We start from the raw sequence: 26467 nt of genomic DNA on the forward strand, positions 1-26467 counted from the left end.
TTTTATGAAGGAGATTTTGGAGGGTTAAGTTTTCAGCCTCAACAGGCTTATCAGAGAAACTCCCTCTGCTAGACAGTGAATCACAGAATAAAGTCAAACCAGCTGGAAGCCCTGCTGGAAGCCCTGCTGTGCAGGGAGCCTGAACTTGATTCAGAATCCAGGGAATGAGCAGAGGGTAATGAGATGGGTGGAAGAAGGGGAGGTTAAGGGGAAGGACTCATCTCTTGCTTTGTAGGGGCTGCTGCCAGACAGGGGGAAGCAGCACCCAAAGCTGACAGCTTCTGCCTATGGATTCACCCACACAATGACCTTATGCTTCCCCAAGCACACCCCCCAACATGAACTATATTTGGGTGTAATAAAAACTGCACGCTGGGTGGATTTTCTTGGCAACACATGTTCTTCTGACCCTGCCTGCCAGTTCCTAGGCCCAAAGGGCACAGGACAGCAGATCACACAGATACACCCTCTGCCTCCACTCAACTAAGGTCAGCAGCCAACTGTGGGCCATTCCCAGCCCTTCTCATGAGGCTTTGTGCCAAATGCAGCCCAAGGAGATCCTGAGTAGCTGCTCTGGGTTAATAGAGCATGTCTTTCTAGTTGAAGAAGCCAGCATCTCACCCATGAAGGGATTTTATTATCGTTAGATTGTCAAAATACTCTGTTCATCAAGAAATAAGGGGGGGGGGCTCCATTTTCCTTCCATCAATACTTGTTTCTCCCAGTTGCCTTCATTCAGAGGGCAAGTAATACATTTCTCAGAACATTATCCAAATTATCAGATCCAGCCTGACCAGCTTTGTTTCCCTCAATGCTGCCCCACATGCCCCCGTCTTTCTTCTGCTTTCTCCAAGGCCCTAACTCTAGCCTCACCCCTCTACCTCGATGCAGCACCTGGCCATCTTCCCAGTTTCCCATCTTTGGCTTTATTTCCTGAACTCTCTCATCTTACCTCTGGCAGAGCTCAGCACAGACTGATAATTCAGTAATAAACCTTCAGTCTGGCATGTCCAAGACAGTTACCACGTAATCTGATTGGAGAGGAAACCCTGGATCCATCTGTTTCATTGCTTCTCATTACCTATTACAATTGGATAATTTTGAGTCCTGAAGACTTTTCAATTCAATTTAGTGGGCATATACCACACACCTATTATACATTTATTATACATCTACTACATGTGTGTATAGCACTGGGCTGGGTGCCCTATGGGGCAGATGATGGTGGCACCAAATTGGTGCTTAAAGAAGCCAGCAAAAGAAATTCTTAATACGTAACCTGTGGTGCCCTGGGATTATTACATGATGGTTCCAAGTTCTCTAAAAACAAGACATAAATTTTTATTTCATAAATTTCCTTCATGCTATGTTGTAAATTGCCTATCTGGGAAAACATTTTTATGTCAAATTATATTATTAAGGTACTGTTTTCCTTTTAATAACTGCTATAATCATGGCCATCATTTCATGGTATCTAGAATAGAATCTCAAAGTGATTGGAAAGGAGAAAACTTACCTGCAATTATGACTCCAACATGGCCAGTCTACATCAGTCTTAGCTTGACCTTGAAAATGTCAACAAAGCTCACCTTGCCCGTACTTTCATCACCAAACGTGGCAGAGCTCCAATGTGGCTGTCCTTTTGAATGACTGTGATTTTGCCCAGAAAGCTGAGAGCCAACCTAACTGAATTGTCACCTGACCTTTGTCCATTCTTAATCTAACATTGGACACTGTGAGTCACTGGAAAAAGAATGAACATGGGCTCAAACCAAAGTCTACAGTGCTCTCCTGAATAACAATGGCAACAACAACAAAAATTTAAAAACAACACAGCAAGAATAATAGCTAACCTTCACTGAGTACTTATTAAGTACCAGGCATTCTGCCAAGGACAACACATATCATAGTTCACTTAATTCTTTTAACAAACACACACACCACACATTAGATATTCTATCATTCTTCCTATGTTTTAGATTTTTAAAAAACTGAGGCTGGGAAAGATTAAGTAGCTTGCCCAAGGTCATACAGCTGGGAAAGGGGAAACCAAGATGCAAATCTTTTTTTTACCGACCTCGGAGCACAGCACTACACCTCAAAGCCACAGCATCTCGCTCACCACTCTCTAATCTTGGAGGAGTGGGTTCCTGTGTTCCAACACTGGTAGAGAACTTTACTGGTGAACAGATGGATGGTATCTTGGTGCCTTAGGTAACATGGAACGGCTCATGAAGCTAACATGGGTGCCCTAGGCTGCTGTGGAGCTGTGAACTGTTGTCTGTTCTCTTCAACCCAACGGTAGAGGCACCAATCCCATTCCCTGGTGCTGACATCAGCTCTTCTATCTCCTGCAGTAATCTACTTCCCAGACCACAGCACTACCATCACCCTCCTCTGCCCCAGAGGTAACTATATCAACCTACTACCTTCTCTAGCTGAATGTTTGGTGGGAATGATTCTTAATTTGAAAAACCTGCAATATTACTAAAACTTGTATTTGGCCCACCACAGAAGCCTTATCTGGAAGATGCAGAAGGTTCTATGGGAGAATTAAATTCTGTGACTAACTGAAATGCTCTTGCCCTGTACTTCCCAATCCTGCCCTTCCCCCCAACACCATGACAACCAGCAGCAAAAACTTTCTGTGTGCCCTACCCTCAGTGGAAAAGGATGATACAGCCTAAAACAAAACTCGACTGGGTTTTAGAATGCCAGTTTTACAGCCGTAACAGCGACAGCAATCTTAAAAGCATTGAGAGAACAAGCAAGAGCTGTTCCCTGAACAAAAGAAGGCATAGCCATTAAATAAATGATAAAGAAGCCTAAGAGAAGAGGTCATATATATTACATGGGCTAAGAAGAGGAGATAGGTTATCATACATTTGGAAGAAGGAAGTAACAGAGTTGGTTATTGAAGTAAATTTCAAAGGAAAGAACCACACTGTTAACCCTTTCCAGTGAAATCTGGAAAGAAGAGAGGATTCACAGAAACACCAAATGGTCTGGGGAGATCTCAGAGCATAAAATATCTGTATCTTCCCCTCCAGTGTCCCTCGGAGAGTGTGCAAGCCTTGCAGAGAGGTTGTTCCCAGCAAGGCACAAGAGTGGTAGAGTTAATGGCAGAGGAGGGAGTCTTGGTGGATGGGCCTGAGACTGGCCTGATAGAGTGGTGTCTCATGCATGCCAGTGGGGAACTAGGGAGAAAAGACACTGAGAGTTGTAAAGCCATCAAGGGGAGAGCAGAAGGGCTGAAAGATTGTAACTGGCCCAAAGGGGCCTGAGCCAGGATGAGGAAGAAACATAGAGCATGGTCTGTCAGTGGGAGGTCAGATAAGACCACAGACCACAGAGGCAAATGTTAACACATAGTGACAGAGACCTACCTTCTTCAGATATTTCATCAGGGGTCAGCACAAACAAAGGATGATCATGGACCAGATGCCCTATGCCCATCTGATTCCCATCCCTTGAGGAGAAACCAAGGAAAAAGGAGAAGGTAAACATCTTGAGTTAATTGTGTATTTGTCTCAAACAGACTAAGTATTAAACTAGACTTAGCTGAGCCTATTTGGTTTTGCAAGATTAAGTTTTCTGCCATCATGGAATTGGAGGCATGAGAGCTAAGACACTCTTTTATATAGAAATAAAGCAAATTAACATCTTTACAAACCTAAGGGTGTGTGTGTATGCGTGTGTGTGTTTGATTTTTGAGACCAAGTCTTGCTCTGTTGCCCAGGCTAGAGTGCAATGGTACGATCTCAGATCTCATATCAACCTCTGCCTTCCAGGATCAAGTGATTCTCCTGCCTCAACCTCCCAAGTAGCTGGGATTACAGGCGCCTGCCACCATGCCCAGCCAATTTTAGTATGTTTTACTAAAAAAATACAAATACATCAACAAAATAGACAGACCACTAGCCAGACTAATAAAAAAGAAAAGAGAGAATAACCAAATAGATGCAATAAAAAATGATAAAAGGGATATCACCACAGATGCCACAGAAATTCAAACCATCATCAGAGATTATTACAAACAACTCTATGCACATAAATTAGAAAACCTGGAAGAAATGGATAAATTCCTGGACAGTAGCCTCCTCCCATGCCTAAACCAGGAAGAAGTCGAAACCCTGAATAGACCAATAACCAGGTCTGAAATCGAGGCAGCAATTAAGAGCCTACCACCCAAAAAAAGCCCAGGCCCAGATGGTTTCACAGCCGAATTCTACCAGACATACAAAGAGGAACTGGTACCATTCCTACTGAAACTATTCTAAATAATCCAAAAAGAGGGAATCCTTCCCAAATCATTTTATGAGACCAACATCATCCTAATACCAAAACCCGGCAGAGACTCAACAAGAAAAGAAAACTACAGGCCAATATCCATGATGAACATAGATGCAAAAATCTTCAATAAAATACTGGCAAGCTGATTCCAACAGCACATCAAAAAGCTTATCCACCATGATCAAGTAGGATTCATCCCGGGGATGCAAGGCTGATTCAATATACGCAAGTCTATAAATGTAATTCATCACATAAACAGAACCAAAAACAAAAACCACATGATTATCTCAATTGATGCAGAGAAGGCCTTCGACAAAATTCAACAGCCCTTTATGCTAAAAACTCTCAATAAACTAGGTATCGACGGAACGTATCTCAAAATAATAAAAGCTATTTATGACAAACCGACAGCCAATATCATACTGAATGGGCAAAAACTGGAAGCATTCCCTTTGAAATCTGGCACTAGACAAGGATGCCCTCTCTCACCACTCCTATTCAATATAGTACTGGAAGTTCTAGCCAGAGCAATCAGGCAAGAAAAAGAAATAAAGGGTATTCAATTGGGAAAGGAGGAAGTCGTGCTTGCTTCAGCAGCACATATACTAAAATAGGAAAGGAGGAAGTCAAATTGTCTCTATTTGCAGATGGCATGATTGTATATCTAGAAGACCCTATCACCTCAGCCCAAAATCTCCTGAAACTGATAAGCAACTTCAGCAAAGTCTCAGGATACAAAATCAATGTGCAAAAATCACAAGCATTCCTATACACCAATAACAGACTTAGAGAGCCAAATCAAGAACGAACTGCCATTCACAATTGCTACAAAGAGAATAAAATACCTAGGAATACAACTAACAAGGAACGTAAAGGACCTCTTCAAGGAGAACTACAAATCACTGCTCAACGAAATAAGAGAGGACACAAACAGATGGAGAAACATTCCATGTTCATGGTTAGGAAGAATTAATATCGTGAAAATGGCCATACTGCCCAAAGTAATTTACAGATTCAACGCTATCCCCATCAAGCTACCAATGACCTTCCTCACAGAACTGGAAAAAACCACCTTAAACTTCATATGGAACCAAAAGAGAGCCCACATAGCCAAGTCAATTCTAAGTAAAAAGAACAAAGCGGGAGGCATCACACTACCAGACATCAAACTCTACTACAAGGCTACAGTAATCAAAACAGCATGGTACTGGTACCAAAACAGAGATATAGACCAATGGAACAGAACAGAGGCGTCGGAGGTGACACAACATATCTACAACCACCCGATCTTTGACAAACCTGATAAAAACAAGCAATGGGGAAAGGATTCCCTGTTCAATAAGTGGTGTTGGGAAAACTGGCTAACCATATGCAGAAAGCAGAAACTCGACCCCTTCCTGACACCTTACACTAAAATTGACTCCAGATGGATTAAAGACTTAAACCTAAGACGTAACACCATAAAAACACTAGAAGGAAACCTAGGCAAAACCATTCAGGACATAGGCGTAGGCAAGGACTTTATGACCAAAACACCAAAAGCATTGGCAACAAAAGCCAAAATAGACAAATGGGACCTAATCAAACTCCACAGCTTCTGCATGGCAAAAGAAACAGTCAATAGAGTGAATCGGCAACCAACAGAATGGGAAAAAATTTTTGCAGACTATCCATCTGACAAAGGGCTGATATCCAGAATTTACAACGAGCCAAAAAAGATTTACAAGAAAAAAACAAACAAGCCCATTCAAAAATGGGCAAAGGATATGAACAGATACTTTACAAAAGAAGACATACATGAGGCCAACAAACATATGAAAAAATGCTCATCATCACTGGTCATTAGAGAAATGCAAATCAAAACTATATTGAGATACCATCTCACGCCAGTTAGAATGGCGATCATTAAAAAATCTGGAGACAACAGATGCTGGAGAGGATGTGGAGAAATAGGAACACTTTTACACTGTTGGTGGGAGTGTAAATTAGTTCAACCACTGTGGAAAACAGTGTGGCGATTCCTCAAGGACCTAGAAATAGAAATTCCATTTGACCCAGCAATCCCATTACTGGGCATATATCCAAAGGATTATAAATCGTTCTACTATAAGGACACATGCACACGAATGTTCATGGCAGCACAGTTTACGATAGCAAAGACCTGGAACCAGCCCAAATACCCATCGATGATAGACTGGACAGGAAAAATGTGGCACATATACACCATGGAATATTATGCAGCCATTAAAAACGAGGAGTTCACATCCTTTGTAGGGACATGGATGAACCTGGAAAACATCATTCTCAGCAAACTGACACAAGAACACAAAATCAAACACCACATTTTCTCACTCATAGGTGGGTGTTGAACAAGGAGAACACATGGACACAGGGAGGGGAGCACAATACACGGGGGTCTGTTGGGGGGGAGGGGGGACAGCGGCAGGGTGGGGAGTTGGGGAGGGATAGCATGGGGAGAAATGCCAGATATAGGTGAAGGGGAGGGAGGCAGCAAATCATACTGCCACGTATGCACCTATGCAACAACCTTGCATGTTTTTCACATGTACCCCAAAACCTAAAATGCAATAAAAAAAAAATACAAATACTTCTTTCCACTTTTTTCTTTATTCCCATGATGGAAAAGGAAGAGTCTGGCATTCACAGATACAATTTTTTCCTACAGAGCAGAGGAAAAGAGTCTCTACCTAGCCCTCTTCCTTGTGGTTTTTTTTCTCTCTGGCATCCACCTACTCAAAACATACACACATTTTAAGCTCCTGCAGAGGGACAGCTTCAACTCCAGATGGTTACTTTCATTCTAGGAGAGAGAGGATTATAGAAAGTCTGTTCAGACTACAAATGCAAGACGGGTCCCCATTCTAACTTCACCAATTAGTTGGTATTTGATCTGCCTCATTTGACCCCCATGTACTTCTCTCAAGTGGCTCTAAACTCAAAAATGGGAGAAAGGTATAATATATTGGCCCTTTAACTCTTAAAAGAGCTTTTGTGCTTTGCAAATATGGTAGATTAGAAAAATGGCCGTAGATTAATCTCCTTCCCCTACCAACAGTCTTATAAGATAGTTTTTCTCATCAATAGTTGGAGTTTGGGTCCATGCCTTAAAGGTGGGCTGAATAGTACCTTGCTTTGACCAATAGGACAGGGGCAAAGGGACAAAAACAAATACTTGAAAAGTATTTGGCCTTGTTCTCACAGGCTTGCTCTCTGGCTATTCATGGAAGCCAACCACCATGTGAACAAGCCCAGGCTAACCACCTGGAGTATAAAAAACCAACATGGGGAGTGGGCTCAGACATGCCGACAATCAAGACCAGGCTACCACAAACCTGCAGGCCCTTGCCAAACCACCAGCAGGAATGCAGATGCATGCACGAGCCCAGTTGAGATCAACTGAGCACAGCTCAGACCAGAAGAACCACCAGCTGAGACCAGCCCAAACCGCCAACACACAAAATCATGAGCCAAATTAATAACTGTTGCTGAAGCACTAAATCATAAGAGAAGTGATACACTGAAGAAAAAAGGATCAGATGACATTGCCCCTGGTTGCTTTTTTTTTTTTAATTGTACTTTAAGTTCTGGGGTACATACATGTGCAGATCTTGCAGGATTGTTGCATAGGTACACACATGCCTTGATGGTTTGCTGTCTCCATACCCCCATCACCTACATCAGGCATTTCTCCCAATGTTATCCCTCCCCAACCTCCCCATCCCCTGCTGTCCCTTCCCTAGCCCCCCACCTCCCAACAGACCCCCGTGTGTGATGTTCTCCTCCCTGTGCCCATGTGTTCTCATTGTTCAACACCCACTTATGAGTGAGAACATGTGGTGTCTGGTTTTCTGTTCTTGTGTCAGTTTGCTGAGAATGACGGTTTCCTGATTCATCCATATCCCTATGAAGGAAATGAACTCATCCTTTTTCACGGCTGCATAGTATTCCATAGTGTAGATGTGCCACATTTTCTTTATCCAGTCTATCATTGATGGGCATTTGGGTTGGTTCCAGGTCTTTGCTATTATAAACCATGCCACGATGAACACACATACGTGTGCATGTGTCTTTATAATAGAATGATTTATAATCCTTTGGGTATATACCCAGTAATGGGATAGCTGGGTCAAATGGAATTTCTATTTCCAGATCCTTGAGGAATCACCACACTGTCTTCCACAATAGTTGAACCAGTATACACTCCCACCAATAGTGTAAAAACGTTTCTATTTCTCCACATCCTCTCCAGCACCTGTTGTCTCCAGATTTTTTAATGATCGCCATTCTAACTGGCGTGACATGGTATCTCAATGTGGTTTTGATTTGCATTTCTCTAATGACCAGGGATGCTAAGCATTTTTTCATATGTTTGTTGACCTTATAAATGTCCTGTTTTGAAAAGTGTCTGTTCATATCCTTCACCGACTTTTGAATGGGTTTGTTTTTTCTTGCAAATCTGCTTTAGTTCTTTGTCAATTCTGGATATTAGCCCTTTGTCAGGTGGATCGATTGCAAAAATTTTTCCCCTTCTGTTGGTTGCCAGTTCACTCTAATGATTGTTCCTTTTGCTGTGCAGAAACTCTTAAGTTTAATTAGATCTCATTTGTCTATTTTGGCTTTTGTTGCCATTGCTTTTGGTGTTTTAGTCATGAAGTCCTTGCCTATGCCTATGTCCTGAATATTGCCTAGGTTTTCTTCTAGGGTTTTTATGGTGTTAGGTCTTACATTTAAATCTTTAATCCATCTGGAGTTAATTTTAGTGTAAGGTATCAGGAAGGTGTCCAGTTTCAGCTTTTTGCACATGGCTAGCCAGTTTTCCCAACACCTGCTTAAAAGATTAAACAGGGAATCTTTTCCCCATTTCTTGTTTTTGTCACGTTTATCAAAGATCAGATGGTTGTAGATGTGTGGCGTTACTTCCGAAGCCTCTGTTCTGTTCCATTGGTCTATATCTCTGTTTTGGTACCAGTACCATGCTGTTTTGATTACTGTAACCTTGTACTATAGTTTGAAGTCAGATAGCATAATGCCTCCAGCTTTGTTCTTTTTGCTTAGGATTGTCTTGGTTATTCAGGCTCTCTTTTGGTTGCTTTCTATATCAGTGTGCTCAAGTGTCAGCTCCAGCCAATCAACTTCTGAGAACTTCCTGTTGTCCTCTCCTTGAGCCACCTTTTTAATACTGAAAACAGGAGTAGAACTCAGAAGTTCTTATCCTGGGAGGCTTACCAGGTTGTAGAGGATGAGTCTTAAAGCACTTGATGGAAGTCCTCACAGAGAGTCATTATTATTGTTATTATTATTATTACTTTGCAAATTTAAAATGATCTTTCTGAGAATAATCTGACTGGGAGAAATCCTTGGTGGACATTTTTGGCAAGCTGGATAAAGTAGCAGTTTGAATTTAAGCCCAGCATTCACCATTATGGACACTGCCAAAAAGTTCCAAGCATTTCAACCACTTTTACTGTTCTGGAAGAACTAGGAGGTGGAAAATTATCCTGTTTCCCAGTCAAGAAAAAATGTTTTTGTAGACTGTTGTACACAGTGACAAAACCTTGTCTGTTTCTCCATAAGCAGAAATCTGTAGACAGCAGAAAATACAGCAGAATTCTTCTAAGGTTTACTAGTGTGTAGACAGCCTTACGATTGAACTGGATTCATAATCCTCGCCTTGCAGACACAGATGGCATCAAGAATATGGAGCCAACCTCATTAACTCTAGGACAAAGGAGATTATACAAAACAAATTAAACTCAAAGAGTCTTAGAGGATTCTGGGCCTCCTCGACACACATCTGACCTTGTGTGGCAAAGTGAGTTCTGGAACAATAAATAGGGTTTGTTACTTACCTTTCTGAGTCACAGTTTTGGGGATTTGTTGCCAAAAAACAATGTTGAAATGATTATATTGCTAAAATGATGCTGTCATGCAGACAGCTCCCACATTTCTATTTCTTTTTTAAGTCAAACAACAGCAGGCTCCACACTGAAATGTTACATTTCAGCAGAATTTCAATTTACATTTTTCATTCATTTGCAAAATTTGGATTTACTGCATTTTTTAAAAGAAGAGAGCATTAATATTTTGGGGGGGTGGGAAATGAGATAAATAATTTTTTGTAAGACTTGTTTGTATAATCTGTCCGTATGAAAAAAAAAATGAAATTCCCATGCAATAAAATAAATCACAAGCAGAAGTTTGTTTGTATATAGTTCCATGTATGTTTCTGCAGAGAGAAATGATAGCTTTCATCAGTTTATCAGAAGGGGGAAAAGGATTAAAAATATTTGTCAGAAAGAGGAAATGGGCAATAATACAGCAGTTTAAAAATGTGTTCAGGGGCCGGCCTTTTTTCCTTTTTGCCACTTACTAGTAGAGTGATTTAGGAAAATAAAAATATGTCTGAGTTTTGTTAGTAAGAATATGACTAATAGTGGTTACCAAATAGGGAAGTTGTAAAAATTTGATAAAATCAGGTATATATCTGGGATACAGTAGGCACTCAGTAAATCACATTGCACTTTCTGTTCTCTAATTGAGCCCTTTGTATTATATTTAAAACCACTCACAATCCAAAGCCAATGCAAATTCTCAAGAGTTTCATTTATCATCACTCTATATGTTTTTGTCTTATCGCAGCAGCCATGGCCTGCTGTGTGGCTTCTGTCAACTGCCCTAACCACTTCTTACCAGTAAAACAGGTATCTGCCTCATGGAAACACCATGAGGATCAAATGATACTGTATATACAAAGAACTTGGACCAGAAGACAGTGTATGATAAGCACTCGATAAATGTTAACTAGGTAAAAGACTTATTATCCTCCTCATCTTCATTATTACCTTCTAGCGTCCTCCCTCACCCTGACCTCTTCTTTCTCTGTATCATCATAGATGACACTTTATTCTTCTCTGCTTTCCTAAATCCTGCTCATTTGCAAGTCTCAATTCACTGATCCCTCCCAGGAATGGTTGCCTCTTTTGGGCCACTATGCCATCTGACCCAAGTGCCTCTCTTATCTCACATACCATATCACTCTATGGTTCCTTGCTCATCTGTCTGTCTCTGTAGCTAGTCTGTGAGCTTCTAAGGGCAGCTTTATTGAATTGTGCTTTATTCATCTCTGTACTGCCAGGGTCCAGCACAGAGCCTGGCTCATGGCAACTGCTCAGTGAATAACTGTGCAATTAAAAGAAAGAATAGATATATGTATTCTATCTCCTTCTAGACAAGCATAGTTCTTATTTAATTTCTTCATTCATTTTAATTTAGTTTTCAATGGAAAAAATGATTTAAACTGGTATCTTAGTCCATTCAGGCTGTTATAACAAAATACCATAGACTGCGTGGTTTATAGAACACAGAAATTTATTTTTTACAGTTCTGGGAAATCCAAGATAAAGGCAGCAGAATAGTTGGTGTCTGGCGAGGACCTTCTTCCTGGTTCATAGATGGTGCTTCTGTACTGTGTCCTCACATGGTGGAAGAGACTGGTCAGCTCTCTGGTGTCTGTTTTAAGGGCACTAATTCCATTCATGAGGGCTCTAGCCTCATGACCTAATCACTTTCCAAAGGCTCCACCTTTTAATGCCATCACTGATATGCTTAGGCTTTGTGTCCCCACCCAAATCTCACCTTGAATTGTAATCCCCATAATCTCCACGCGTCAAGGGAGAGACCAGGCGGAGGTAATTGAATCATGGAGAAAGTTTCCCCCGTGTTGTTCTCATGATAGTGAGTTCTCACATGATCTGATGGTTTTATAAGAGAATTACCTTTACTCGGCACTTCTTTTTCCTGCCACCTTGTGAAGAAGGTGCTTTGCTTCCCCTTCGCCTTCCACCATGATCGTAAGTTTCCTAAAGCCTACCCAGCCATGCTGAACTGTGAGTCAGTTAAACCTCTTTCCCTTAAATTACCCAGCCTCAGGTCGTCCTTCACAGCAATATGGATAGAAAGGGACTAATACAGTCCCCTTGGGGATTTAAATGCCAACAAATGAATTTTGGGGGGAGATAAACATTCAGACCACAGCAAGTGGTTTAAGCAAAAGGGACTGTATCTCTCAATTAAGAGGTTCAGTAGACGGCTCCTGGCATATCTGGTTACAGGTATTGTACCCACTTCTGACTCTGCTTTCCTGTGTTGGTTTCACATTGATGCATCCTCAGCTGTGCTCCCTCTTGGTGGCCAGATGGTCATTGGTGACCTCAATCTTGCATCTTCCCAGACTACTGATGCCACAGCACATAACTTCTCCTTCCCAATAGTTCCATAAATGTTCCAGAATTGCAATTCATTGGCTGGATACCCTCCCCTGGAGAATGGTAGGAGGAGCCCCACATTCACTAAAAGACTAGTCACTTCCCAAAGGAAACTGGGTGTGGTTACCAGGAGAAGAAAAAATATAGGTTCAACAGGCAAAAACATACTTGTCTAATATAGAGGTTATCTCCCTGTCTCTAGTCCTGCTTGCTCCTAAATTTTCACCTAGAGACTTAGGCTTCTACCAATACTAACCACCTGTTTCCTTCTTCTCAGTTTGTGGGTGGCCTCTCCCTTACAATGTGTGACACTTTGAGAAGACCCACTAGCCACCCTCAGTCCTCCAGTGGGCTATTCCATTGTGTGAACCATGGCCCAAGGCCTGTTTTCTTAAGTCACATCTGTGCAGCTACCTGCTCGGTCTCAGTGTTGGAATTTTAGAGGTGTCAATACCGGACACCTCTTTCCTGCCCTAGTGTAAGACCAACTTAGAAATAAGCAAAAGATTCAGGCAGTTGGGATTTTACAGGTTCCCTTCCCCACAGATAACAGTTGTTTGGGAACAAGACAAGACTTAAGTAAGTAGCAGCAATGGGTTTCCTAGTACTGCACATTAGAACCGGACAGACTTCTCTACCGGGTCACACAGAGTGCTGAAAACCTGCTGGCTTCCTCATGGAGCCTGCCCCAGAAAAAAAAATTGTAAACAACTCTACTTCTACAGCATTGAGGAGTACAGTTGTGCTTTCTGCAGGCAGGTAGGAATAAAGAGAGAAACAAGAAGGAGCCACGCCAGGGATGCCTGGTTTCTTCTTCCAAACTAACCAATCAAGTAAGTCTCTGCTCCTCGAGAGAAGGAATGATGGAGGTGTGAGAGAGAGATTCTGGGTATTACACTGATGCATGCTCTTCTGTATACAGTGGGAGACAAGAGTCCCCCCAACAGTCAACCTGAGTCTGGCTTGTTTGTGCGGTGCTATAATCGTGGCAAAGAAAGCAACTCCTTTCCAAGGATGCTCTCTTTGCAAGCAGTTGGAAGTAAACAATGGGGATATTGTCACTCTTTGGACAGCCCCAGGGAGATCCCACCTCCCATTCCACAAGTAGCAGGATGGGACACAGGAAGAGATTGAAGGGGAGGGGGCAAGTAGCTGACCCATGAAATCAACTTGATGGTGGCAAGTATTTGACCCATGAAACCAACTTGATGGTAGTTCCTTTCATCTTCCAGAAAATAAAGTGTGTGCACTGCCAAAGATTTTTGCTGACTCTTGGCTTCTTTGCTTTTAGTGCTATTGTTCACCCTGTGGATTTATGGTAATTCTTACTCCCTAAAAGATATCTCTGTAAGAATGCCCATAAATTTAGGGGGAATTGTTTCGATTTTCCTCAATAATTATTTTGCCTCTCAGTTACCTATCAGCAATTTTTAAAGTCATAGTATGTTTCTTAGATACAATGGAGTATGAGACACAGGGCTCCGGGATTCCACAGACACTTAATTAAGAGTAAATCAGGTAATAGCACTGATGGGGAACCTACTGTGCACAGAAGATTGTTCTACCTGCTATGGGAGACCAGAGGGCAACAGAAAAGTGGTGTCTGACCTTGTAGCAATAGCCATTCCCAACACTACTTCCATGAACACAAAATGACTTAGCAAAGCAAGCACATTTTAATACAGCAAGTTTTGTTTGGCATATTTCCAACTATATAGACAGGGTCTCTTGATGAGTACACAAGGGAGGCATTTTTTTCTGTTCTCCATACAAGAAAAATCTAGTCTTCTACTGACAAATTATTTTGTTTGCAAACCATGTGCCATGAATATCATACAAACTAGTTATGTTTTTCTTTTTTATTTTGGCTGCCAGGGAGCTCAAAAACCAATATTCAACCCACTTCTAACAATTGTATAGGAGCTTGTAGCAGGCATTTTACGTGCTAATATTAGTTTTCCTTGGTTCTCCTAACCTAATTGTCCCTTCATCTTGATATGTTCATCCATTTATGGTGGCCTGCTCACTGGGTTACAGGGTCCCTGGCTTTCACAGGTTCATAATCTTAGAAAGAGCCTCAGCTACCTTTCTCTGCTTAATTTCAGAAGATGTTTGTTTGTCATTATAGAAACCTGGAAGTAGCCCCATACCTGGAAACGGGTAAGGGGTAGCTGAGATAAGGTATGTTTATGACTTTGGGTAGAAGGGAAGAGGCTAGGAAAAAATTCCTACAACAGAAGCTAAGAGTAGAACAGTGTGCACAGCCAGGAAGGGTAATTAGCATTACAGAATTGAGTAGAAGTCATGAACAAGGACTTCCAGAGCCAGAGTTCAGGTAGAGAGACAGAAAAGGATGGGAGTACTTATATATGCTGTAGAAGGTAAAACACTGGGAAGGAGAACATATATTCCATGAAAGCAGGAGACACATTGTCTTGCCCATTACTGTCACACATGGTGGGCATGGGATGGCATTCAGCTAATATGTTTTCAATGAATAAGTGCCTAAGTAGGGATGGTTAATCCATGATCTGATTCTCTCTTGATACCTCTACACTTTGAATTCAACCTTCCTTTCATTCTCTAATGCAACAGTGTTGGAGAAGGCAGAGTAAATACAGTGACCTAGAATCAACAGTTGCAATACTGGTGAGCCCTCAGCACGTTCAGCTAGCCAGGACACCAGGGGAGAGGCTGATGCCATAGTACTTATGATTCTGCAGAGCTTAGCAGTTCAGCACATAGGCTCTACACCCTTATACCTTGGGTTCATCTCCCAACTCTGCCATCTGTAGGACCACAGGCAAGTTATAGAAACACACCGTGCCTCAATTTCCTCATCTGTACAATGGGGATATTAACAGTAGCAACTGAATAGGACTGTTGTGCTGACTGATTGAGCCAAGATACGTGCCTGATGCCTAATAAGTATCATATAGGTATTAGCCACTATTTCTGGCTAAAGACCTGTCTAAAGCTATGGCTCATACCTGCATAGTGATGCTGCAGACTTTACTCTCTATAGTGGAGCAGATACTGGGAGCCAGGGTGGTACAGAGCATGGGAACAAAGCTCTAGAGAAAGGGAAAAGGCCAACAGAATAGGGTACCAATGAGAATGGGGTCAGGAAGGACAGAGTGCACCAGCAGAACACGTACCTGGGGATGTACCCCCAAGTCCTCATTGGCTGGGATTCAAACATGAGACCCAAATCTCTGGACCAGGCTGGAAAAAGCAAGTCAGAGGGCCAGATCTGCAGGGTCTGGCACACAAGGAATAATTATTGGTTCTTGGCTTCTTCCCAACATTCTGCTGGGGAAAAAAAATCCTGGGTTCTTCCCTAGTGTTTTCCAAGGAACCACCATTCAACTAGTCGTGTAGGTCAAATACTTTAGAACCGCCCTACAGTTCTCTCTTGCCCTCATTCCCAGAATTTCCACTGCCAAAACATGACCTACACCCAGCTACGTCTCTCCATCTCTGCTACCACCACCTGGGCCAGGCCACCATCACCTCCTGCTTGGGTAACTGGTCAGACTCTGCTCACTGGTCTCCCCAGAACTTCCTCCTTCTCTCCACAACCCACTCTCTGAACAGCAAGCAGATGGATGTATTTTTTAGCGTAAATCTAATCCCTCTTCTTAAAACTCTACGCTGGCTTTCTGTCATCCTTGGAATAAAATTGAAGCTTCTTCTTTTAACCCATGAGGGTCTTAATCATCTGGGCTCTGCTAACCTCATCCTTCAATGTCTCCTCTTTTGTACCATAATTTAGCTGCATCATTCTTTTTTGCATTTCCTAAACATGTTAGCACTCTGTGGCCTTTTGCATTGGCTAGTACATCTGCTTAGGACTTTCTGATTTCCAGTCTTTTCCCCCAGATGGTTTTGTCATTCCAGCCTCAGCTCAAATGGAAGATCTTCCCTAACCACCCATGCTGGAAAAGCATCCCATTCCACTTTATCTCACCCCCGCCCCCTTCACGGCACTGAAAACTAATGGGAATGCTCTTGTTTGTTTGATTACTTTTTCACTGTGCCCCCAAGTAGAAGGTGAGCTCTACAGGAGCAGGGATTTTACCTGTCTTGCTAACTGCTACTTCCCTAGATCAATACAGTGCCTAGAACAATACCCAGCACATAGTAAGTGCTCAGCAAATATTTGTTGTGTGAGCAACTTAATCAATCAGAATGTGCCCCCAGAGCCTGCGGTGTAGTCTTTACCCTCCGTAATTGAGTATCTGCTCCATTACAGAGAGTAAAGCCAGGGTGGTACAGGGCCTAGGAACAGAGCTATAGAGAAAGGGAAGAGGTCAACAGAATAGGGTATTAATGAGGATGGGGTCAGGAACTTGAGTAAGTTTGCAGATAAGTGTAAGGAGAGAGAGGACACAGAGACCAGAAGTCAAGCAAGACATCAGCAGCAATGTTCAACTGGATTTCAAAGTCACTGCCTTGGAGATGGAAAATCTGCATGTGAGAGGAAGGTAAGGGCAGCGACTTGGATGGAGCATGTCAAGTTGACAGAGAGCCCATTTGGTCCATTCATCCTATCAACAAATCTCTAGGAATTTCTACCATGAGCAAGGCACTAAAGTGAAATTTGTAAAAGACAAAGAAATTAGTGCACTTTGGTCCCTGCCTAAAGTAGGCTCCTGGGCTACTGGGAAGTCAAGCACAGATGTGGTACTGTGTGGTAAGTACTATGATATGGGTAACAGAGTATAAGGGAGAGCAAAAGAATTCCTCCCTCAAGTCCACTCTGGACCGAAAGAAGGTTTGGCAGAGGAGAGGGCAATTGAGCTGGGCATTGATGGCCAAGGAGTTCCCAGGAACCACGTTGAACCTGGAAGAATAGAACACCCGAAATTCTGCAAAATCCACAAAATTCATTCCCTGGCTTGTTGGCATTATGCTTCCCCAGCTAAACCTCCCCAGCTACCAAGTCTGCCAACTATCTCCCTTTTCAAATCATGCCTTTTATCTGAAACAACTTTGAAGCTCCCTGGGCTTGCTCTCTTCCATTGTTCAAAGTAACTACTGACAATGCTACCTCTTGGCAGTGAACCGGCACTCTGATCCATCGCCAGTGGGAGGTTCAATTGGTACACCTTTTGGAAGAGTAATTTAGAAGACGGTTTCAGAAGTCTTTTTTAAATGGCCATACATTTATTGTTCTGAATAATCCTGTTTCTGGAGGTCTATCCCAAGGAAATGATCCTAAATTCAGAAAGAAAGATAAAAGCTATATGTGTAAGTGTTCACTATATATACTAGTAATATGAAGAACAAGGTAAATGTTCAGTTATACGGGAATACATATTTTTAAATGGTCTATTAGGGGAATATTATGTAACCATCACAAAGGGCATTTTCTTAGAATATGTAAGAGCTCAGAGAAATACTGCTAAAATGATGTTATATGAAATAGGATTTCAAGACTTACAGGCAATATAAACACAGCTATACAAGAAAAGTACGGTTCTGTCATTTTATGACAAAGGCTGAGAAATGAGTAGGAGGCATGTTACATGCTCCATTACTGCATCTTAGAGGTGTTTGTTTATTGGTGACATGCAGAAAGCACTAGGACTCTTTAAAAGGATTGGGTTAGTGTGCTGTTGAAACCCAAACTGAAAGTGGCTCTTGCAATTGGATGGGCTCGTGCCCCTTCTACTGATACAGCTTGTCTTCCCCTTCTCCCACCCGGACTCCACACAGAGAATATAAGCTTGACCAGGGCATGAAAAGAGACAGAGACTGAGAAAGAAGACAGAAACTTAAACCTAGCAACGCAAACACACAAACACTCTCAGCAACAGGGAACTCAGAGGGACAGCACGTTAGAGGCACATTGAAGGAAGCGATATTGTCCATGGAAACCAGCTGATAAAGATTTAACTCTTAAAGCAAACTTGGAGCAAGTGCCTAAGTGATGACTGTCAATGAACTCATGTCAGTTAGAAGGTCTGCAAACAGGAGCTGGATCTTCCAATACTGAGCAATGTGGAACTCCCAGGAGAGTCTGCATAGCATATTCTCAAAGACGCAGAGGCCAAGCAGACCTGAACTTGGACGGGTCTGCCAACCACACTGGTCAAGAGCTCACATCAATTCCTTAGTGTGGGGAGCCAGGGATCAATAATGAAATCTGCTGTTTGATGTTTATTCTGTTGATGTTATAACTAAATTTTGTGTATCTCCTACTCTGGAAGAATTTGGTTTATGTCATTCTGTTATTTTTACCTTAAAAAATAGAAAGCAAAATCTTTCTTGTTCTAGACAGATATATGTGGATACTTGAAATTATAGTAGTCAAGATTTTGTTCTCTAACATCGCAAAAACAAACAGAATATAAAAGCAAATCCCCTTAAAGGTGGTGGCTTTTTAAATGCTCATTTATACTGGATGTAATATATATAAACACATATGTATGCAGGAGAAAAAGACGGTTAGAGAAATGTATTAGGGTGCAAACAGTGATTGTCTTTAGCTGATTAAACTGAAAGATTTGTTGTATTTTGTTTTTCAGTTTTTCTGATTTAGACCAATTTTTCTTGATTCTCATGTATTACTTTCATAAAGTATAATTTAAAAAACCCCCAAAAAAGAAAACCTAATTCTCACATAGATTTTGTTGCAAGTTATTGGCAGGGTGGGGCAAGGGTGTTTATAATGCTGTTCCATATCCCACCATACAGTTTTGCTGGCAGAAAATTCTCATCACACAAGATCTGTCCCCTGGCTGCCTACACGTCATTGCTGACACTTTATTTCCTTGTAGTTCCTGCTCTACTTGGACATGAATATGCCTGGCTCCACCCCCCACATTGCCCAATGCCTTCAACCCAGAATGTCTATCTTCTACCAGCTCTATCCCAATCCTAGACCTGATCAGGGGAAATTTATGAGCCTAAGCCAGAGGTTGGTGACCCAAAATCAATGATTCTAGCTGCTGTTCTGTTGTGATCTTGATCCTTACATCTAGTAACTGGGCCATTCCAGGTATGAGTTATGGTAGATTGATTGTAGTGATGCCCCCAATTAAAGGCCTTCCTGAATGTATGCCCTTTGCAATGGGGTATTGCAGTCCCCAGTGTGTGTGTGCGCGCGCACACACACACACACACACACACACACACACACACACACACACAGACACCCTAAAGATGGTGTCCATTTTTCTCACCTCCTTGAATCTGGGCTGGTTGTGTGAATTGCTTTGGCAAATAAAATGTGATAGAATCCTAGGCCTAAAGAGAATTTGTCCACTTCTGTTCTCTCTCTCTCTCTCTCTCCTCCCCCTACGTTTTTCTCCCTCTCGCACCTCTGCTACACCATGAGAACATGCCCAGGTAGCCTGGGACCACACCCAAACCAGCCTGGTGCAGGATGAGAATACAGCCTACAGCCCACTAAGCAAGACAAAGAGCCCTGCCAAGATCCACAGACTTCCTACCAAGCCCATAGATGACTGCAGAAATTACACGAGCCCATCTGAAAGCAGAAGAACCTCCCAGGTGACCGGCGGAGTCATGGCTAGTAATTCATCGTTCTCATTTTCAAACACAGTTTTAAGGTGATTTATCATATGGCATTATTGTGTCAATAGAATGTGATACAGAGTTGACACTCCAGTTCCAATGATTGTCTTTTCTCCCAAATCATCTAAGTCTCTCCCCAAAATGCAGCTCCATGCCCTGGTGTCCAGAGAAACTTGAGTCTTGCCATGGCCCTAGAGTGTGCTCTGCTTTGGCCCCAGCATCTGCCTGACCAGATCATTTTCTAGCTCCTCTTGCCAAGACTTTCCAGACAGACTTCCTGTCTGGGCCAGTGCCACCAAGCTCCATGTGACCTTCATAGTGGCCATTAACTTTATTCATTGTGCATAGAGCCCATCCCCACAGCCTGTGAACATGGATATACATCAAATGCTTAGTGATAAGCACTAAATGCAGTGATAACAGCAATTGGGAAAATGAAGACACCCATGGTTATTTCTTTTTTATTTTATTTTATTGTGCTTTATTCCTGAGGCAGAGTCTCGCTCTGTCCTCCAGGCTGGAGTGCAGTGGCGTGATCTCAGCTCACTGCAACCTCTGCCTCCCGGGTTCAAGCGATTCTCCCACTTCAGCCTCCTGAGTAGCTGGGATTACAGGTGCATGCTGCCATGCCTGGTTAATTTGTGTGTGTGTGTGTGTGTGTATTTTTAGTAGAGACAAGGTTTCACCATGTTAGTCAGGCTGGTCTTGAACGCCTGATCTCATGATCCACCCACTTCAGCCTCCCAAAGTGCTGGGATTACAGGCGTGAGCCACCGCTCCCTGCCAACACCCATGGTTATTAAGCACACATTCTGTGCCAGACACCATACTCGATGTTTTCGTTTATCCCATTAATACAATGTCGTCTACTCTAGGAGTAGATGTTATCCCCATTGTGATGAGGACATTGAAGTTCAAAAAGTCTGAGTAACTTGTTCAGGATCACATAGTTAATAACTGGTACAAGTGTGATTTAAAAGCATGTTTGATTCAAAAACTCTGCTCTTTTCACAGTTACCATCAGTATCAGTTAGCTTTTGCTGAGTAAAAATCTACCACAAGACCTCAACATCTATTTGTCACTGGTCTGGGGATCAGCTGGAGCTTAGCTGCTCTCAGCTGGGGTCCCTCATCCATCTGTGGCCAGTGGAGGTAGGGGGAAAGGAGCAGTGGATCCGCTCTAGACTCGACTCTAGAATGTCCTGGTGGAAGCAACCTAGCTGGGATATAGCTCAGCTCTACATCCATGAAGGAAGATCTCTCTCATCCTCCTACCTTTGCGGACCAGCAGGCTATTCTGGCAATGGAAGCAGCACAAAGGAGCAGAAAGAGACATGCAAGTGCTCTCCAGGCTTGGACTCAGGGCTGGCACACTATTCTTCACCATCACTTCTGTCTTTCTCTATAGCCAGAGTAAGTCACATGACAGAGCCCCAAATCAAATAGTGGAGAAACACATCCTACCTATAGCAGGAGAGCCCTGCTAAGTTACATTGCAGAGGCATGGATCCAGCGAAGGGTGAAGAATTGGGCCTATTCATTAAACTCAGACGTTATGTCCCCTTATACCTGTGAGATGGTGACAAATGTGAATCCTGCAAAGCAACGTCATGTGGGTTAAGAGCATGAGCTTGGAAACAGACCACCAGATTCAACTTACAGTTCTGCCACCTTTCAGCTGCATAGACTTGATTAAACTATAAACTTCTCTGTATTTCAGCGACCTCATCTATAAAATTTAGCATTGTTTATGAAGATTAAATATAAAGCACTTTGTTTATATGTATTATATGTACAGATAACATGATTGCCTATGTAGAAAATTCTGAAGAATCAACAGAAAAGTTACTGGAACTAGTAAGTAATCACAGAATAATTTCAGAATACAAAGTTAATAAGCAAAAGTCAATTGCTTTCCTATAAAGCAGCAATGAACAATTGGAATCTAAAACTGAAACGTATATAGCACTCAGTGAATGTGAGCAATTATTACATAGAGGCTATAGGCACAGAGAGCAGGATGCTTCCGCTTTTGTTCTTCCATTCATTTGCCTCAACCTAAGCCTCTGTAGGCCACTCCCAGCCCCTAGCACCCAACATTGGTGTGTAATCTCAAGGCACCCTGATGAGGATTCTTGGTTACTGGCCTCATTTTCCTCATGAAAAACTGAACTCTGGAGGAGATCTGGACTTTGTGCTAGGTAACAAAGTAGGCATCATCCCTACCATCATCATCACCATAATTATCACCATCATAGCCCCAGTCTTCAGGTTCTCGGTCTCCAGGCTCCTAATCCAGACAGTGAGCCATGCTGCTCCTTTAAATAAAATGAGGTGTTTGGAAGAGAAGATGAAGAGAAATCCTTGGGAAATTTGAGAGAAATGAGTAAATAAAAAGAAAATACATCCTTTTACCAAAGTTTTCCTTCTCAACTCAGACTTGGAGTTGCTCTTTGCTCTGGAGGAGAGTTCTAGACTGGCTGGGAGATTTGGTTCTCATTTGCAGTATTTCTCAAAGGTAGCTGTGCAAACCCAGGCAAGTCATTCAGCCTCTTTGGGTGTCAGTTTCCTCCCTTGAAAAGTAAAAATGATGTTTCCCTGTCTGTCTTATCAGCAAAAAGGAAAATCATGTGAAATGATGGATACAAAGTAGCTGTTCAAACTGTAAAACATAGCATAGATGTGACCATAAGAAAAACAAATGGAAAAAGAAATCATTGAGGTTGTGGCCTAGTCCTTTGCAAAGACATTGAAATTTGGTGTCCTGGTGACTTTCTGCATGGTTCCTAGGGAGTAAAGAAACTGTCATCTATACACATACCTCAAGGGCTCATTAACTGCACTGGTGGGTAAAACCACATGCATATATTTGAAAATCTATCACTTATGGGGCTCTAACAATACCTGGGTTTTGCAGCTCAGGAGAAGTCCAAAGCAGAGACCTGCAGGTACCTAGTGGTCCAATGGACTGATTGTGCACCAACTGGGTTCAAATCATTGATCTAAAGTCAGATGCTCACATGCATTATTAGAGAAAAGAGGACAGGGGATGATAGTATCAACCTCATGGAGCCATTGTGCCAATACCCAAAGGATTATAAATCATTCTACTATAAAGACACAAGCACATGTACGTTTATTGCAGCACTGTTCACAATAGCGAAGACCTGGAACCAACCCAAATGCCCATCAAGGATAGACTGAATAAAGAAAATGTGGCACATATACACCATGGAATACTATGCAGCCATAAAAAAGGATGAGTTCCTGTTCTTTGCAGGGATATGGATGAAGCTGGAAACCATCATTCTCAGCAAAGTAACACAAGAACAGAAAACCAAACACTGCATTTTCTCACTCATAAGTGGGTGTTGAACAATGAGGACACACGGACACAGGGAGGGGAACATCACACACTGGGGCCTGTCAGGAGGTGGGGGGCTAGGGAAGGGATAGCATTAGGAGAAATACCTAATGTAGATGATGGGTTGATGGGTGCAGCATGTGTATACCTATGTAACAAAACTGCACATTCTGCACTTGTATCCCAGAACTTATATATATATATAATGAGATAATGTCTATAAATCTCATTGATGATGAAAAAGGAGAGGGAGAATGATATCTTAAGTGCCAAGCCCTTGGTGTGTGTTACCTCCCTGGAATCCTTATAGAGTTCCTGCATTGTGGTGTCAGTCTCCTTCAAAGCTTCCAGCTCTTTGTGTGTCTCAAACTAACGCCTCTACAAATAGATGAACCAATGCTGTTAAAATGCTGCCACAGATCAGTGGGCTCATGGAAGGAGCCAGGAAAGGCTGAGGAAGGGAACAGCTTATACCATCATGGCACCCAGCAGTTGAACAGCAAAGGTTGCAGCAAGAATAACTGGGGATATTCTGTCTGAATCTTCAGCTCCCAGAGTCCCACCAGATTTGCTTAGAGACTCACTCCACTCTATGGACCACAAGCACCTAGAGCACTTTCTGTGACAAAAGAAAACAAACAGGATAAATAAGAAGTACAATTTCAGGTTATTACAGAAGATTATTGCAAACAAGTAGACCTAGGTCTAAATCTCAGCATGCAATTTACTAGCTGGATGGACTTAGGTGGGTCCTGTGACCTCTCTGCACCTCTGATCTATAAAACAAGAATAACCAAATCTACCATAGGATTGTGCCGAGGATTAAAGTACATGCCACTTATAAAACACCTAACCAGAAGCAGGTGCTTAATATATGTTAGTTCTCTCTACTCCTCTTTCTTCTTACTTCTTGCTGTGGAATAAATTATCAGATTAAGTTTTTTTTATTGTACTTTAGGTTCTGGGGTACATGTGCAGAACATGCAGGATTGTTGCATAGGTACATACATGGCAAGGTGATTTGCTGCCTCCTTCCCCCTGTCATCTATATCTGGCATTTCTCCCCATGTTATCCCACCCCAACCTCCCTACCCCTTGCTGTCTGTCCCCTAGGCGCCCCCCAACAGACCCCAGTGTGTGATGCTCCCCTCCCTGTGTCCATGTATTCTCATTGCTTGACACCCACCTATGAGTGAGAACATGTGGTGTTTGATTTTCTGTTCTTGTGTCAGCTTGCTGGGAATGATGGTTTCCAGGTTCATCCATGTTCCTACAAAGGACACGAATTCTTCGTTTTTTTATGGCTGCATAATATTCCATGTATATATGTGCCACATTTTCCTTATCCAGTCTATCATCAATGGGCATTTGGGTTGGTTCCAGGTCTTTGCTATTGTAAACAGTGCCGCAATGAATGTACATGTGCATGTGTCTTTATAATAGAAAGATTTATAATCCTTTGGGTATATATAGAATTCAAAAGGAATGTAGGGTAGAGGAAAAATTCACAGTGTCCATTCCTTAAAACTTCAGTCCTTATTTTAAAAATAGATTATTACAAACCAATGGGTACTTTGAGGAAATCGTATCTAATTCTTCTCATTTTGAAGATAGCAGGATGTGGAACTGATGCCCAGAAAAATAAAAAGACTTGAACAAAGTGACACAGAGAGTTATAGGCAGATGTTGTATCAGAACCGAGTATATTAATCAGCTACTGCTGTGTAATAAACATCCATCAATCTCAGCAATGTAAAACCTCCATTATGGATTCCCAGGCACCCACCTATGAACTAGCTGGGCTGTGATGGCCACAATGCTCTTCTCAGGACAAGAACAGCCACAAGACAGCTCCACCGCCAAAGCACATTTCAAGCCTTTTCTTACATCATCAGCTAACTTCCCATTGTCCAACGCAAATCACAAGGCCAAGCCCCTCAGTAACAGTGTCAGGGAGTATGCCACATTCGGGGAGGATGACTCAGCCCAGGGTGTTCTCGTAGGAGTGGTGGGAGATAGAGAGAGAATATAAATGCCTGCAGTACAGGCAGGTAACATGCAAGGGTGAAGTGGGCCAAAAAGAGAGGTTGGGCATATGGAACTGTGAGAACATGCCTTCAACTCCAGCTGATTATTGCTATATCGTATCTCTCAAGAGATGCTAATGTGCAGATCTCTATACAGAAAGCTTTCTGCGTCTTAAATCACTGAGCAGGACAATAGAACAAGCCAATAGATAGGTCACATTTCCACGAGCCCTGCTCTTCACCACACTACCTGTCCCTAAGGTTTCCTCTGGTTTTTCTGTGACTGAGGATTTCAGTGTGAGTCCCAGGAAATACTCACAACAGTCAGATGATGACAGATCATGACAACAGGTGCAAGGCAGCCCTGCCATGTTCTGAGTTGACAGTACGTAGCAGGTGTCCTAAGATTATGTGGAAGCTGAGTGGTTTTAGGGAAGTGGGGGAAGGAGAAGTCTTACAAACTTAATTCTTAGTGGCAAGTGCCTTTCTTTCATCAGGGCTCCAAGCTACAGCCATCTGCACAAGGAGCAATCTGCACATTTTTATCCCTTCTATCTTCCCAGGTTATCAAATATTTCTTGTCTAAGCTAAGTCAACAAAGCTTCTTCCAACATCTGGAAATTTTAATATCTGAGACTGTTTAGGGGAACTTCATTGTATTCTTCTGCTGACAAGTAAAAAAATAATAACAGCATTAAGATGATGGTGATGACAATAATAATAATAGAATAATAAGAGAATAATAATGAGTCACCACCCTAGCTCTGTGCCAGGCACTGTGATAAGCTCCTTACATGTACTAAGATGCTGGATTTTAATTATCCTATAATATAAATATTGTTCTCCATTTTACAGAGTAAGAAACTGAGACACAGAGAGGGGAAATAATCTGACTAATATTATTCAGTAAATAAAGGCATTCATTTTTCCCAATAAATAACCCTTACTAAGCA

Source organism: Aotus nancymaae, unplaced genomic scaffold (assembly GCF_030222135.1).
Source record: "Aotus nancymaae isolate 86718 unplaced genomic scaffold, 86718_ANA_hifiasm-v0.15.2.pri h1tg000076l, whole genome shotgun sequence".
Classification (NCBI taxonomy): domain Eukaryota; kingdom Metazoa; phylum Chordata; class Mammalia; order Primates; family Aotidae; genus Aotus; species Aotus nancymaae.